This window comes from Struthio camelus, chromosome 9 (genome assembly GCF_040807025.1).
Source record: "Struthio camelus isolate bStrCam1 chromosome 9, bStrCam1.hap1, whole genome shotgun sequence".
In the NCBI taxonomy this organism is placed as follows: Eukaryota; Metazoa; Chordata; class Aves; order Struthioniformes; family Struthionidae; genus Struthio; species Struthio camelus.
The window spans coordinates 12112207-12126514 of NC_090950.1; the positions used below are offsets into that span (position 1 = coordinate 12112207).

Here is a 14308-nt window from a genome sequence, read left to right on the forward strand (position 1 = left end):
CTCCTTCCCTCGTCCTGTAATCTGAAGATATAAGCAATGAATTTGGAGCACCTATTCATCACTCCAAGAATGGAAAACAGCAGCACTACATACAGTTAAATATAATTTCTAAAGAGAGAAAGACTAAGGAGAGATTTAACAATTATTGAGCCTAATTCTTCAATTCTTCATTTCATCTTAAAGAGACGGTGATCAACTGAGTATTTTTTGAATGGATAATTATAGTTCAGTGGTGAAGATTTACAGGGCATTCAAAAATAATACAAAAAATACATCTACAGTCTTTAAATATTTTCCAATTTCACTTTGTTTCTTTTAGTGCAGTTTTTCCACAATTAGTCACACTCATAATCATAAAAACTGAAATTTTCTATTAACCCTAGAAATGCACAAACAGGCCCCATTGATGAAATTTTCCCACCAATCAGTTTTACGAAATAGAGGACAAATCAGTTGTCAGAAATCAGCATTGATGTATCGTTGGCGGGTATAAACCCAGAGCAAGTCCACTAAAATCAGCGATGTTACACTGATGTTGTAATGCACTGGTATAAATGAGAGGAGTAAAAGTCAAAGATTACGAAAAGATAATAATTATCAGCTAACTATCAATGAGTGAAAAAAAATTACTGATTCAAAGAACTTAAATGAATTCACTGCTATCAGGATTATCCTGTGCACCATTTCAACAAGCTGCAGTAATTTTGCAGTTTTGTTTAGATCTTCTGAATACATTCATTATTTAAATATGGGCATGTTTCATGTAAGAAGTGAGTTCAGAGGACCAAGTCTTTTAATATAGCTCAAACAGAAGGGCACCAAAGAGTAACTAAGGATCAGAAAGGTCGTTAGGTTTAATTGCAAACACAAACCATCATAGCAGGGTTGGGAACTAACAACGTTACTGAGTTTGATTTCTGCAGAGGACGGTTACCAAGCAGAGAGGAAGGTAGGAAAACAATCATAAGAATAAGAAAGGGAAATAAAATGTAAACTTACATGATTGAAAATAAAGTCTGTGGGGTGTAAGGGGGGAGCATCACGAGGCCCAAGCAGGATGGGGGAAAAAGAAGGAAACAGAGAAAAATCTTTTAACACATGAAGAAAGAACAGAAACATCAGAACTAAATCAAATGTATGTCTGCTTTAGGTAAGAACATTAACGCCAGCTGCTATTACATTTCTCAAACCCCTCACAATGGAAACAAAAAAAACCCTTTCATTTCTGTATAATCTTCTTTTGTGTGCGAGCATGGAAAATGTCACCAAAAGGAACTGAGTCATTTCCAAAAGGGAATCTAAAAAAATACTGTTTTTTCCAATTTCCAAAGTTGCCAAACAATTCATGGTAACATGCCTCTTCAAAAACTTCATTGATACCAGAAATTGCAACAAACTCATTAAGAAAACATTTGCCAAGCTGCAGAGTTGTTAGATAAAACCTATTCTTCACTCAGGACATGTTTTGACTAGAGGGGGATTCGTCTGTGCAAAACGGTTCTGTGCTAGAAAAAGTGAAATACCGAGGAAGTTCTGGCTTTCCTTCCCTTCTTCTGGTAATAACAGTAAAGGAAAAGCATGGGATTATAAACCCCTATTAATCACTTTTTTTTTTTTTAATTTTAGCTTTTAAATAGAAAAGAGCAAAGACCTTTATGTGAGTGCCAAAGCTCCTCACCTCTACCGCGGGGCTTCCCCCGCTCTGCGCACCCGCCCCCATGCCACCGCACACCGCCTCGGGCAGCCTCCTCTCCACGCGCAACCAGCCGCGGAGCTGGGGCTGCTCCCACCGCCGCTGCCACTGGCGGCAGGGAAATCCTAGCCACACACGCCACCTATTACACCTTAGAAAACACGGACCTGACGATACACGTTATTCACCAGGTTGCCCTAGAGAAAACCTGGGGCCTCTTCCAAGAAAACGTCCTCTCCAGCATGTACTTCAGCTGGGTTGTGCCCTTTGAAGCCAGCGCTACTGCAAGGACTGAGGGAGAAGATGCTCTCCCAGAGGTGCTGAGGCTTTATGCTCAAATCCTGAAGGCACCGCACCCAGGTGCCCACGGCAGGCTATCCGGACTGGTCTCTTTAATTTGATTTGCTCTGTAAGGAGATTGGGCGCGGGGTGAAGGTGCAGAGCAGAGACCTGCCCACGTCATTCAGAGCTTTGCAGGGCTCCAGCGATCTGCTCCTGCTTCCCCTTGACTTCAGGGGTTTTTGCTACTTTTGGCGGGCTTGCACCCACCTCCAGCGTGTCGATGCTCAGCCACAATCACGCTCCCAGCAGAAAACCAGCTAGTGCATATCAAAAAAGGAAACCATATTTTTATACTTATCCCAGAGCTGTTCACTCTGCCAAAGTTCGCCTCTGTGACACAACGGAAATCTATTTACATCACTATTTTCTCCAGGAAATATTAAGATTCAGAGAGTAATGCCGCACTACTATGAAAAACACCACGCAGTACTAGCGCTATTGTGGGAAGCCAAGGAGAAACATTCCTAACGCAGTACAAACATATCCTTTGCAGAACGTAACCCAGATTTTTTATTCTTATCCACGCTTCTGGTTAGGCATCAGTAACATTTTTGAGGCAGTGCTCAGACTACAATATAAGGATTGAAAGTAACTGATCTAAACTTATTGTTCTCTGGAGACTAAGCAAACAACTCAACGTAGTAGGCTTTCAATACCAACGATAAAAAGTGCAAACATTTTATTCAGCAGACAAGTTTGTGAAGAGGCTGCCACATATATTTGTCAATTGTTAAAATTTCTCACTGAACAGTTCTGCCTCTCTCAAGTTAATATTTTCCCAGAGCAGAGACGGAAAGAATTTAATGATCACAGCGTCCTTTAGATCCTCTGAGCAAACCAAAACTCTTGCCAGGTAATTGACATAGGCCCCTGTTTACCAAATGCTCTTCAACCTAAAACCAATAAATGATTAACAAGGAGCTTCTCAAGTCACTTTCCAGATGTTGTTTGCTGAGGCATCCTTGCACTGCAATGACAAATGGGGCAGAAATAAGTGAACGGCAAGAGATTTGACAATAACGTAGCAATGCACAGCTTGGCAAGATCCTGCCACTCAGCGGAATATCCCCGAGGCTGAATAATTTGGGTGAACACCACTGCACAAAGGTTAAATCTACTTTCATTTATATGAACGGAAATGTGTCCCAGCTGGTACTCATTAAGTTTGAAGAACAAAACGCTCGTATTTTCTTAAAACAGGTAGTAACAACAAGCCTTTAACACAAGAGCAAAGGGTAGCAGCTCAGTAGCTCTTACACTGTTTGACGTGCCTAAATGCTTTCTTCTTTTTTTTTTTACTGTAGAACAAATCTTAAGATAGCTGCAAAGTTTTACAGAACGAGCTGGGAAAAGTTATATGAATAACAAAAAATGTGAGGAGGAGTCAAAGTTTTCCATTCTTTTGCACCTCATTATATTCCTAAAAATATTAGTGTTTCTATACTAATACCGATACAAAGCAAGTTATATGGGACAGAGAGTCCCAGATGACTGTGTGTGACCAGGAATGGGAAGGAAACGAGTGACCACTAAAACCAGCAGCAATTAGCACAGTTAAAATGTCAAAATACCTGGAGAAGGCCAGGCTGGGTTTGGCAGGATGCATACGTGCAGAGCGTGTGTGTGTGTGTAACTACCCCACGCACATGTAGGGTGACAGAACTGGAGCTCTAGTCTCAGAACTACCGTGATGAAAATCTTGAACATCATAACGATTTTTTTTTCCAAACTATCATGGGGGATGGGATCAAACAAAGGCTACGTATGTACAGGTAACATGAATGGAGAACAGAGCTGGAATAAGGAAATTGTAACTGGAACTGATCTAGAAAAAAAATATAGCCATATTTTAGTGACCAAATTTGCAGGGCCAGGGCTGCATTGAAATAAGCTGCTGAAATCAGCTGGCTTTGCAAAATTTCAATCTCAGATACCTGAAATCCTAAAAAAATATGCATTTTTTTTTCCTACTGTATGCTATAATAATGCAGGCACATTTGAATAAGAGACAAAAGAAAAGAATAATAGGACCTGTCTGGTTTGGGATTCAGTCAAAAGCTGGGACCCTCCCTTTGACAAGGACGTGATTCACTACTCCGCACCAAAAAAATAACAGTAACAGTTTCAGAAATAATGGGTGTTTGGACACTTTCAGCAGCAAGAAAACAGGAGGGAATAGCCATACAGCATAGAAAAAGAGCCTCTTCCTTCTCTGCCACACTCTCAATACTAATGCCTCATATATGACAACAGATGTCCCATTTCAATCACTACAAGTGACCCATGGTGATGATCCAAACAAGCCCCACTTCAGTTTAGCGCCCTGAAACAACTTTCCTGGTATTAGCACCAGGATATTTCAGCGGTATGTGGTAGGGCTTTCCAAGCCCTGTAGCAACAAAGGAGACTTGGGGACGGGAGAGGCTGGAGGGGAGGAGGAGCCAGTGTGCTGACACTTATTTGGATGCATCACAGTTATCCTCTTCTGCTCACTGTGGTTTCAGCAAGGTGGTGGCAGTTCCCCACTGTCTAGCCCCAGAGGGAAAGATTTAGTTCTCCTAATCTCTGGAGGGTCCCATACAGCATGAGATATCGAGGCTGTGAGCTGAGGAAAGGATTTGTCCCTAAAGTTGTATTAGATTACTAAGCCACCGGGAAACCTAATAACATAAGAAAGACACCCATAACGAGGGATATTAGCTAGACACGTAGTCCATGTCACAGAAACCAACTGAAAGACATGAAACAATCTTGTACAAAAAAAAAAAAAACCTCTGGGTGCTGGAGTTCGATAGGTGGTGATTTCACTACAAAGCAGTTAATTGATACATCAGTTCAGCTTCTTTCCAAATGAGGTATTGACACAATAGCTCACTGCAGAATGGGTCTGAAAGAACTGTGCAATAATATATTGCTTATAAACAACCCAAAAGCCATTGTCAAAAGCAGCAAGAATTGTTCTTTCCAAAATCAAATCCATACTTTAACGATCTGTTTACCCTCATTAAACACTTAAAAGATTTTGTTACTAGCGCTTTTTACCACACGGATGTCCTATTTCACTCTGACACATACAACACGCTCGTGTCATTCTCTTCATTGTTTAGCAGCTTGTTTTGTTTACTGTAACACACCGATGTTATTTTATGTCATAACCTCCCCTTTGTAGCGCTCATTTACAAACAGAAAAATCCATGTACGTTTCTGTCTCATCTGTCTTCACGTTCTGTACAATGAACTGAATCAAACAAAACCAAAAGTATAGCAAAAGGAAAGTCTCTCTAGAAAGAAATTGGGTAAAAACAGAATTTGGTTGACAAATATTTTGAATATATTGTTCTGATTTTTCTTCTGCAGTTCACATGCCTCTAGCATCTTTGATGGTGAGGTAACGACTACAAACAGGCACGCAAGTAGACATGATCCAAGCAGGTCACTTTGATGTATTCTCTTAAGATCATTATCAGTGATATCACTCCAAAATGACACTTGGAAAAAGCTGACAAAGCAGGTTTCATTCCTTGGCTCACCTAGGACTAGTTATTTCACCTCTGAATAGCTTCATGACCCTTTAAGGGCACTTCAGTTTTACTTACTAAGTCTTTGACTCTACATTGAAAAGTTGTTATCTCTGCGAAGGTAGATCAGTAGGAATAAGATTCTGGGATCTCCCTGGGAAATGTAAAATGTTGCATCGAGTCCAACACCAGACAGCACATCCCTATCCTGCCTACAACTGTTTAGTGTTGAAATTCAGGAATAAGCATAAGCAAAAAATTCTTCCTGTCTGGGGGAAGCCCAGTCATGCTGAACTGCCGAACACAGGTTCTGGATGTATCACAGCGCTGTGGATCCCTCATCGTTTCCACAAGAACTCCGGCTAACTTCTCTGAAAAGCTATGCTATGAACAGATTAGACAGCTATCTTAGCCAACACAGACAGGAGAATTTGGTTGATACAGCTGCAGGACATTTAATATAAACCGAAAGGGCTGCCACCAAATTAACCTTTGGGTATTTCTTGTTTCATGTTCTTAGGATCATGGCCAGTTATTGCCCCGAGCTCCTGCTGGCACGCAGCCTTCCCAAAGTTTTTGAAGTGCACATACGTTGAAATTCGGTACCTTCAACCTTACAAATGAAACGGGCTGAGAAAGTACTTTGTCAGCATGAGAAATTTTTGACTCTTACAACAAATCAGGCTGCTTTATGGTGAAACAAAAAATATGCTAACTGGAAAATGTATAGTCTGCAGTCTATTAATAGAGTTACAATAGAGTTACATCAGTGTAACCAAGATCATGGACTGGTCTGCTATTATTAACTATTTCCAGTAAGACTGGTTTGTGTTTGTGTGCATACATTACTGAACAAAGCTTTGTATTCGCTCTGAGCTTCTGTGCAGCGCGCACAGTCAGATCTGGCAGAGGAGACGCGCGGATACAAGCAGAGAGATTGAGTACAAGCCTGGGAGCTTCTGGCTCTGCTGCTGACTCACCATGGAGCCACAGGGAAACGGCCTAACGGTCTTCATTTACCGATTCAAAGGCTTTTCCTCCCCATATATGAAGTACAAAGAATTTGACTTGTTTTCAGCCGCTCCCACAGCTGTTTCAGAAGTGCCCTCGGTTATGTTTGCACAGGTCTTTGGAAACAAAGCCCTGCATAGGTGTTAAGCGCTATCTTGATTAGTTTCCTAGGCAGGTCTGCAGTGGAAAAGCCCCAATAATTTTATTGCGCGTTCCTGCTCTTTAACTCTTAAGTCCCATTGTTTTCCTCATGGTAACATAGCTTGTTCACGCTGCCCCTGTATTCGCAGACTTTCTTCAAATCGCTGAACAAAGTGGCAGTGTTTACCACGGTCCCGAACCCCTCGGGTTTACAGCCTGCGAGCGGGCTGCCAACACTGCCTTGAAATGATTCACTTTCCACAAGCACCCGAGAGAACAGATTAAGTCAGAAGAAAGGAAAATTGAAAACCAACATCCGTTAGTGCTTTTTTTTTTTTTTTTATTTCAAAAGTGTTTGAAAGAGTGAGTGGAAGGAAGGAGCCTAAAGCTCCCAAACTACACTTTAAAGTGTTTTACTTAAGTGTCAAGGACCAAAGCCCAAATGTCAGCTCTTCAGGGCTTTTTTCATGAATCACTGCAAATAGAGCCTGAGACAAGAAGGGAAAGACAGCAAAGAGAAGTTAGCAAAATTCTCATGAGGTTTGCACTGCTTTTCTCTCTTTTCATGATTTTATAGACAGAGCAAGGTCTGCTTTTCAAATACTTCTGATTTGGTACACTATTTGCAATATTGTGCTGCTTATTATTATTAAGCTGTAACTAGTTCTCTCAGAATTTGCCTTGACTCTCTAATCTCAGGAGTTAACTACGTGGATATTTCTTAACAGCTTGTTGCTAACAGATGGAAAGTGCTGTAAGTGATGACCTTCCCAATGCCCCCTTGCATTGAATAACTCTTATTGGCCTCATTTTACCCTCATACACACTAAAAAACTAGAAACACCCAATCTTGCTGCCATTGTGATGGTAAGCAGCACTTCACCCAGGAAACAGATCCATTAAAATCAACATAAAGATGAGGCAAATCAGCACAACTGCTGAGATTTAGCTTTTGGGGCGACAGAGAACAGAAAATTACATCCGGAACGAGGCCCCGCAGGCAACGGAGAATTCAAGTCTCTTCTCCCCAGGGAGAGCAAGAACCACTCTCCTGGTTTTCCTGGGGCCTAAAATGTCAAGGACAGAGACACTCTCAACCCCTTAATCCACCAAACAACTGCCTCCGTTCCCATGACTTGGCGGTGGCGATACCACCGTGGTTCTGCCCAGGGACAGCTGTGAACCACTGTCTAGTGACCTGCCTCCGTGCCCCCTACAGAGCCACCACTTCAGGTAGGAGCAGTCCAGTATTCCCAGCTCCTGCTCTGATCCCTGCGTGGGAACACAATTAGACAAACCAGCCTCACTACCACTGATCCGGAGCTGGTTCCCCTCCACGGCCCATCCTAAAACACTGATCCTTTCCCTCCTAGAATGTAATGCCAGTGTCAGTGCTTGTCTACACACCATAAAATGCATGAAATGCTATTTTAAAAGTTTGGCCTGGATCATTTTACAATTTAGAGAGGAAACATGCAACACAGCAGAACTGAGGGGACTCAGCTCTGGGAGGGGAGGAGGGGAGGGATGGTAAGACGGTGCTTACACAGTGTAGCCGCTTCACCTGGATCAGCGGCAGGAAAGTCAACGCAGAGGACTATGCCCTAACACACCACGGGTGGCCTACACTGGGGCAGTAACTATTCCTTACAGCTTCACTGGCTGGTGGAGTTGTTCATGCCCGTTTTCTGCAGGACCCGTGTAGATTCTGAAAAAGTACTCAAATTTCAACAAACTACAGGAGCACACAGAGAGAAATGTTCATTCCAAATGTATGGTGCAACGCCAAGAGTGACGTGTTTGGACTTGAGCACTGTTTTAAACTGCTAGATTTAAATATGCTTAATATTTTATTTGTGACAAACCCTACTTCCATTACTCGCACAAGTACTCTGAAGACTTTTTGGTCTGTTTTTCCTAAAGAAACGAGGCTTACATAATCATAGCCTTTCTATAGCTTAATACGTCTTGAATGTGTGAACCACTTGAAAGATACAACATTGTCACCTAGGTGTCCTCCACACAGAAGAGCTGCAGTTTGAGGTTGGTCATTTGATAACAGAGACCTCTCGAGTTAGGTAGGAGTGGAAGAACTGAGGTGAAAAGAGAGATCCATATAAATATCCCAAGTCCTGAGAAAAGCTAACTTGACCTCACACATTCTTAGTTACCTGTCACACGATCTCAGCACACAAACCCATAAGAAATGTCATTAGTCACAGTGTTCACAGCCCCCCCACCACCAAGGGAAAAGCTGCATAGGGACACATCTAGTTGAAGTCAGTCAGCTGCCTCACAGAAACACAAGTAAGACTTGGCTTTCACAGAAAAATTGCCAAGAGCCCTTCGTCTCGGTCAAATTCTGCTTACACTGAAGCAAGCACACACACACATTCAATATCAATTTGTAAGGTTGGCATAAGAAGAGTAAAAAAATCAAAATATGATAAAAGATTATCAAAAAAGATAATTAAATTCCTAGCAATAGCCTAGAATTATGTCTATAGCACCTTGGCTCATAACAAGCTACAAAGACCATGTGCCTTCTACTCAGTTAGGAAAGAAAGTCTGTTATTACTTTACTTTGTATCCTGCCCTTGTTTGCCACATTCTTCTGGAAACTCAAACAGAACTCTGTAACCTAGATAGTAAGAAATCTGCAGAGTTTTCCTCTGGTAGTGCAAATAATCACAGGGCAATAGAAGTCAAAGGTACTTTTGTAAGAAGAGCCCTTGATAAGGTTTAGTCAAACTTCACTTCCAGTCAACTTCACATTCCTTTAATTGCCTCAGATTCAATATTCTTCTCAGTTGTACCAGTTAGGGCTTCTGCTTCTGCTTCCTCATGGCCTCCTGTGATGTAAAGCAGCATTATCAGCATTTAGAGATAAAGAAGAATCCTTTTTCCATATTCGTTACTGGACAATTATTAGTCATATCATATAGATACATCCGTAAAATATCTATAGATGCAAATGCACCACTGGAAGCAATTGCAATTCTCCTGTTCTCCTTATGGCTTCTTGAGGGAGAGCACTATAACTTTGCTACAGCATCACCTTCAGCTGTTAAAGCGTCAGACTGAGTTCACACTTGAGGAGTTTTCTTCAGGCTTTTATTCACTAGCATTATCAACTGCAGAGTGCTGGCACCGAATTCGGGATTCAATCTCTCCTTAAAGGACTTTAATGCATTTAATATTGCACTTGAGAAATAGCTTGCAGTAGTCTCTGGGACAGGACATGTCTCTGCTTTGTGACTGCATAGCAAAGGAATTACCCACGATCCTGACTGAGCGTTTTGATGTTACCCTAGTATGCCAATCTTCATGGTATGTTTGACACTGAAAAATCAATACAGTTGAAGTTCTTTGGATAAAACAATGTGCAGATAAATTCCAAAGTATATTCTCATAGCTGCAAACTAGCTTCAATTTGCTAACCCCTGCTGATGCTGAAAAACTAGCCTTCAACATATCATATAGTGATAACATGTAACATATCATACAGTGAGCACAACTTGGGGGCAGGGAGCGTGAAGCATGTAAGAGCATGCAAGTTCTGGCCACACGGGGCCACCTCTCTCTGCAGCTCAAAACCAACCCCCTTGGGTAGTCCATGGGACAATTCCTGCCACGTCTGGAAGCCAAGCAGAGGGAGCCAGGAATCCCGTGGAGGTAGAGAGGCTCTGCAAACACACTGCTGTGCACACTACAGAGCTTTAGAAAGAGAAGCAAAAAGGGAGCAGGGCTGCAGCTCTAAGCTACTTCACCAACCCAGAGAAGCTAATCAAAGATACAGCAGAAAATGGGGCCAGCTACAAGTGCCTCATGCATGGTCTTCTCCACAGAGAGAAGCCTAAGGAGAGACTCCACTACCCAGGACACAACTATTCAGCAAGCTTAGTTACTAAGTATAGTTTAGCTGTGAATGGCTGCAGCAGAATCGGTCGTTAAAATCCTGGTGCTCAGAGGGAGCTAGACCAGTACAGATGCTAAGCTTTCATCCCACAGTTTAGACTCTTCCAGACTATCTCATCCTAGCAAAATTAAGCCGAGTAGAAAACAAAAGCAAGTAAGAATGTTAAACACAGTAATTAGTCAGTAGAACCAGGGGTAGGAAACCATTTATTATGAGAATTAAGTGAATGATTCACAATGAATAATTTCTCTAGCAAAGTTAGCTTTTTTTTCCCCCCCTGCTGGGAGGAAAGACCTCAGCAAAGAGTTTTGCAAATTGCCTTAACTCTGTGGTTTGATCCCCAACAGTCAGCTGTTTAAACTAGCTGTGACTGAGCAAGAGGTCTACCTTACATCGTGGGGCACGTGAAACTAAACTAAGAGTTCTCTCGCAGCTGAATTTAACCGTTTAAGAAAATACTTGCAGTTTATTTAGCAGCTCTTGCTCAGCACAGATATTAGTGTCTCGTGGCCATACAAAACCTGCCATACCAGCACTCCTCCCTTCCCCCCCTCCTTCATTCAGAAAAGGACTGTGAAGCTCAGCTACCTTCGTGCCAGATGAAAGACTGCAACCAAAGGAGAGTCATTAAGATCGGGAATACTGAAACACAAGGCACAGATGACTCCCACACAATAACACTATGGATTCCAACTCTTCCTTCATATTTCACTGATCAAATGACAAAGAAATGAACCTATCAGAGGGCCTAGGAAGTATCGTAAACTGGATATACTGCAGATAGAATAAAGAAAACATTTTTATCGTAGTTAATAGCACCAGAGTGGCTCAAATTACATTTTAATAAAACCGTCTCTAGCATTGGACCAGTTGTGAGCGGCCCCACCTTTCCTCTGTGTGGACAGAGCATCTGATCTTGCATTCCCCACCTGAGGGGACTGCAGCCACTCTGCCCCACACGCGGCTCAAAAAGGGCGAAAAACAAGACGCGAGCGAATACGACAAAGGCTACTGCAGCATACGGCCAGGCTGCCCTAGCTGCCGACTACCCGTCTGCAGAGCACTTCACAGGGGTCCGCGTCCCAGCCGAGCACCGCAACCGGGGGGGGAGCATTGCCACCACTGCTCCTCCCAACCGCAGCACCCGACCTGCCCCGCTGACAACAGCATACGGCACCAAAGCTGCCTGAACTAAGGGGAAAACTACTCCAAGGCTGCCTAGCCACACAGTGACACCAGTGCCCACAGAATCTACCCAGGGAGCAACAAGAAATGTGACTCTTCAAGGAGATGTGTTCACAGAGAATGGCAGAAAAGGATGACGAGTCCTCTGGCAACTGCACTTTCTCCTTTGCAGGTATTTACAATTCCCTTGTAGTTAAACTAAAAAAAATAAAAAATCCTGAGCATTCGCAAACTTTGCAATAATCACGGCTGCTCTTCAGCTAGCACTCCCTTTTGACTGGCATCTCTGAAAGGCACATCAGCTTTTATATATGCTAAGCAGTCCTTATCTTGATTAGTGTTTTTTTTTTTCTATTCATAGATCAGATAACATTGAAAATACCTGCACAAACTGAAAAGACATTTGTTCATCCTCCTCCAAGGGTGATAATCTCCGACACAGCATTTCACTAGAAAGCTCAGTTCATGTCTTCCTGTACAAACACAGTGTTTCAGACGTAGTGTAGATGTGCAGCGCTGATATATTCCCACCTCGTTTCTACAAAAATTTACTTCAGGTCAAAGTGTGCCTGGTCTGAAGTCCTCGCCCCACAGTGTATAATTTGCAGCACACTGCCTTCATGTCAGCACTCCAGCGCCACAGGGCACAAATGTATCCTTAGGCCAGACAAACTCAGCAAAATAAATTATTCCACAGCAATCCTAACAAAGGTAAACACAGAGTAGCGAACCCGGGAGTCTTCCCAATGGAGGGCCAGGCTAGAGCTTCCTCTGAAGGCACAGGGCTTGGTGGGCCTTAAATAAAATAAATACGAGCAACCGTTCTGCAATTACAGATTTGCTACATCTGGCTTCTCTTTGACATTTTTCTTTCAAACTGAAGGGTCCTCTCTTTCTAGGTCCTGATTACAAGGCTCATGGGCAAGGCATGGTTAAAATGCAGTGAAACACATTGCACAATGCCTCCCATGAGTTCAGCAGTCTTGGTCAGACTGAGGGAAAAAACGGGATTTTCTACTTAGAACTGAAGTTTGGGCAAAAAGATTGCTGTTGATTTGGAGACTCAGAAACGGAGCATCTGTTACCTTCTGAAATGCCATACTTTGACTTTGGCCTTTCTCAAGACTGAATTGTGCAAAAGGCATAGCAGAATCGTTGCCAGACCCTATGTCCACCACGGGCTGTGCCAAAGAAGAATCGTACTAGACACCTCCAAATCCTGTCAGAGCTTTTGAGATCTGCTTGAAAAATCCTGGGAGAAGAGCAAAAGGGAAAAGGAGCGCTTGACAACGCTTCAGAGCAAGCCGTCATCAGCAGAATCAGTAGCAGCACAAGTTAACATTATACATGAGAACAAAAAACGTTAGTGCTATAAGGCAACTGTTATGCAAGTTAATCATAGCTATTGCCCACACTGCCTTCTAGAGACAAACGTACAGTTAGACTCTATCAGTGCCCTGAGAATTAGATTTGTTCCCATTTGCATGGCAGGAGGATGGCTGCACTGTGTTTTAGCTGTCTGCCAAAGCATAGGCACTTTTTATTCTTCTACCCTGTTCTTTTCGTTGGGTTTGTTTTTTTGATTTTGCCTTTGTTGTAGCGCCGTGTTTGCTCGTCACACACCAGCTTGCTGTCTGGGCGCTGTCTGCATTGTTTCATTTCAGCATCTGCCGCTACTCCGACAGGGATGAGGGCACAGCACATGGTTGGCAGGGCTCCTCCTCCAGGCACCGGTGCTCCTGGGAGCCCAACGCGCGCGTCGGAGAAGGCAGCGGTGCAGGAAGCCTCCCACGGAGGGAAGGCCCATGTGTGAGAGGCTGAAACCCACTGAGCATAAAACAGAAGAAAGGTTTTAAAGAAGTCAAAGTGCCGAGTGCATCTTCTCAGCCCAACCAGCAGGATGCTGGTAGACAAAAGGCTCTTTTCCACCAGATTAAACTTGCAAATTTCCTACCTTGCAGGACTGGCATTGTAATTCAGCTCTGTGCCACAGAAAGCTAATGATCTACCACTCCTCACAACCTACACAAACTGACAGCCAAGATTTGTGAGCCATTAATTGGTAGCACACTACACTCTGAGATAAGTAATAAGCACTTTTACTCGCAAAGCTGCCAGTATGCATTGCATAGCTTCCTGATTTGGCCCAATCAGTGAAATATGCACCAAACTGCCTCTGTAATAGCCTTATTCGCCATCTAATTATCATTATTTGCATTTATGATAGGCTAAATGCAATGATGGGATCAGACGCACAGAAAGCTCTCAGCGCTGGAGATACAGAAATAGTAAAAGAGAAATCTCACTTCTGGAAAGTGACATTGCCAAATAGATTAGGTCCAAAATTTGGCCTAAAATACCATGGTGGAGATAATAAAGCAAGAAAGCATTTTTCTGAAGAAAATACATGGACAGTCCTTGGAGCAGGGACTCAAGTGCCCCCTGCCAGAGGGAAATCCCAAATCAGGAGGGCACAGAGTAATTGCCACCCTTTCCCTA

At 42.9% G+C, this 14308-nt stretch overlaps 1 long non-coding RNA gene across 1 annotated transcript in view; it reads right to left on the reverse strand.

Moving 5' to 3' along the window:
* Positions 1-12706, reverse strand: part of LOC138068145 (uncharacterized) — a 75505-nt gene extending 62799 nt beyond the window's left edge. The window contains exon 1 of the long non-coding RNA XR_011142793.1: positions 12192-12706. This is a non-coding gene — a long non-coding RNA (uncharacterized lncRNA). The remainder of the gene's footprint in view (positions 1-12191) is intronic.
* Between the last annotated feature and the right edge of the window lie 1602 nt (positions 12707-14308).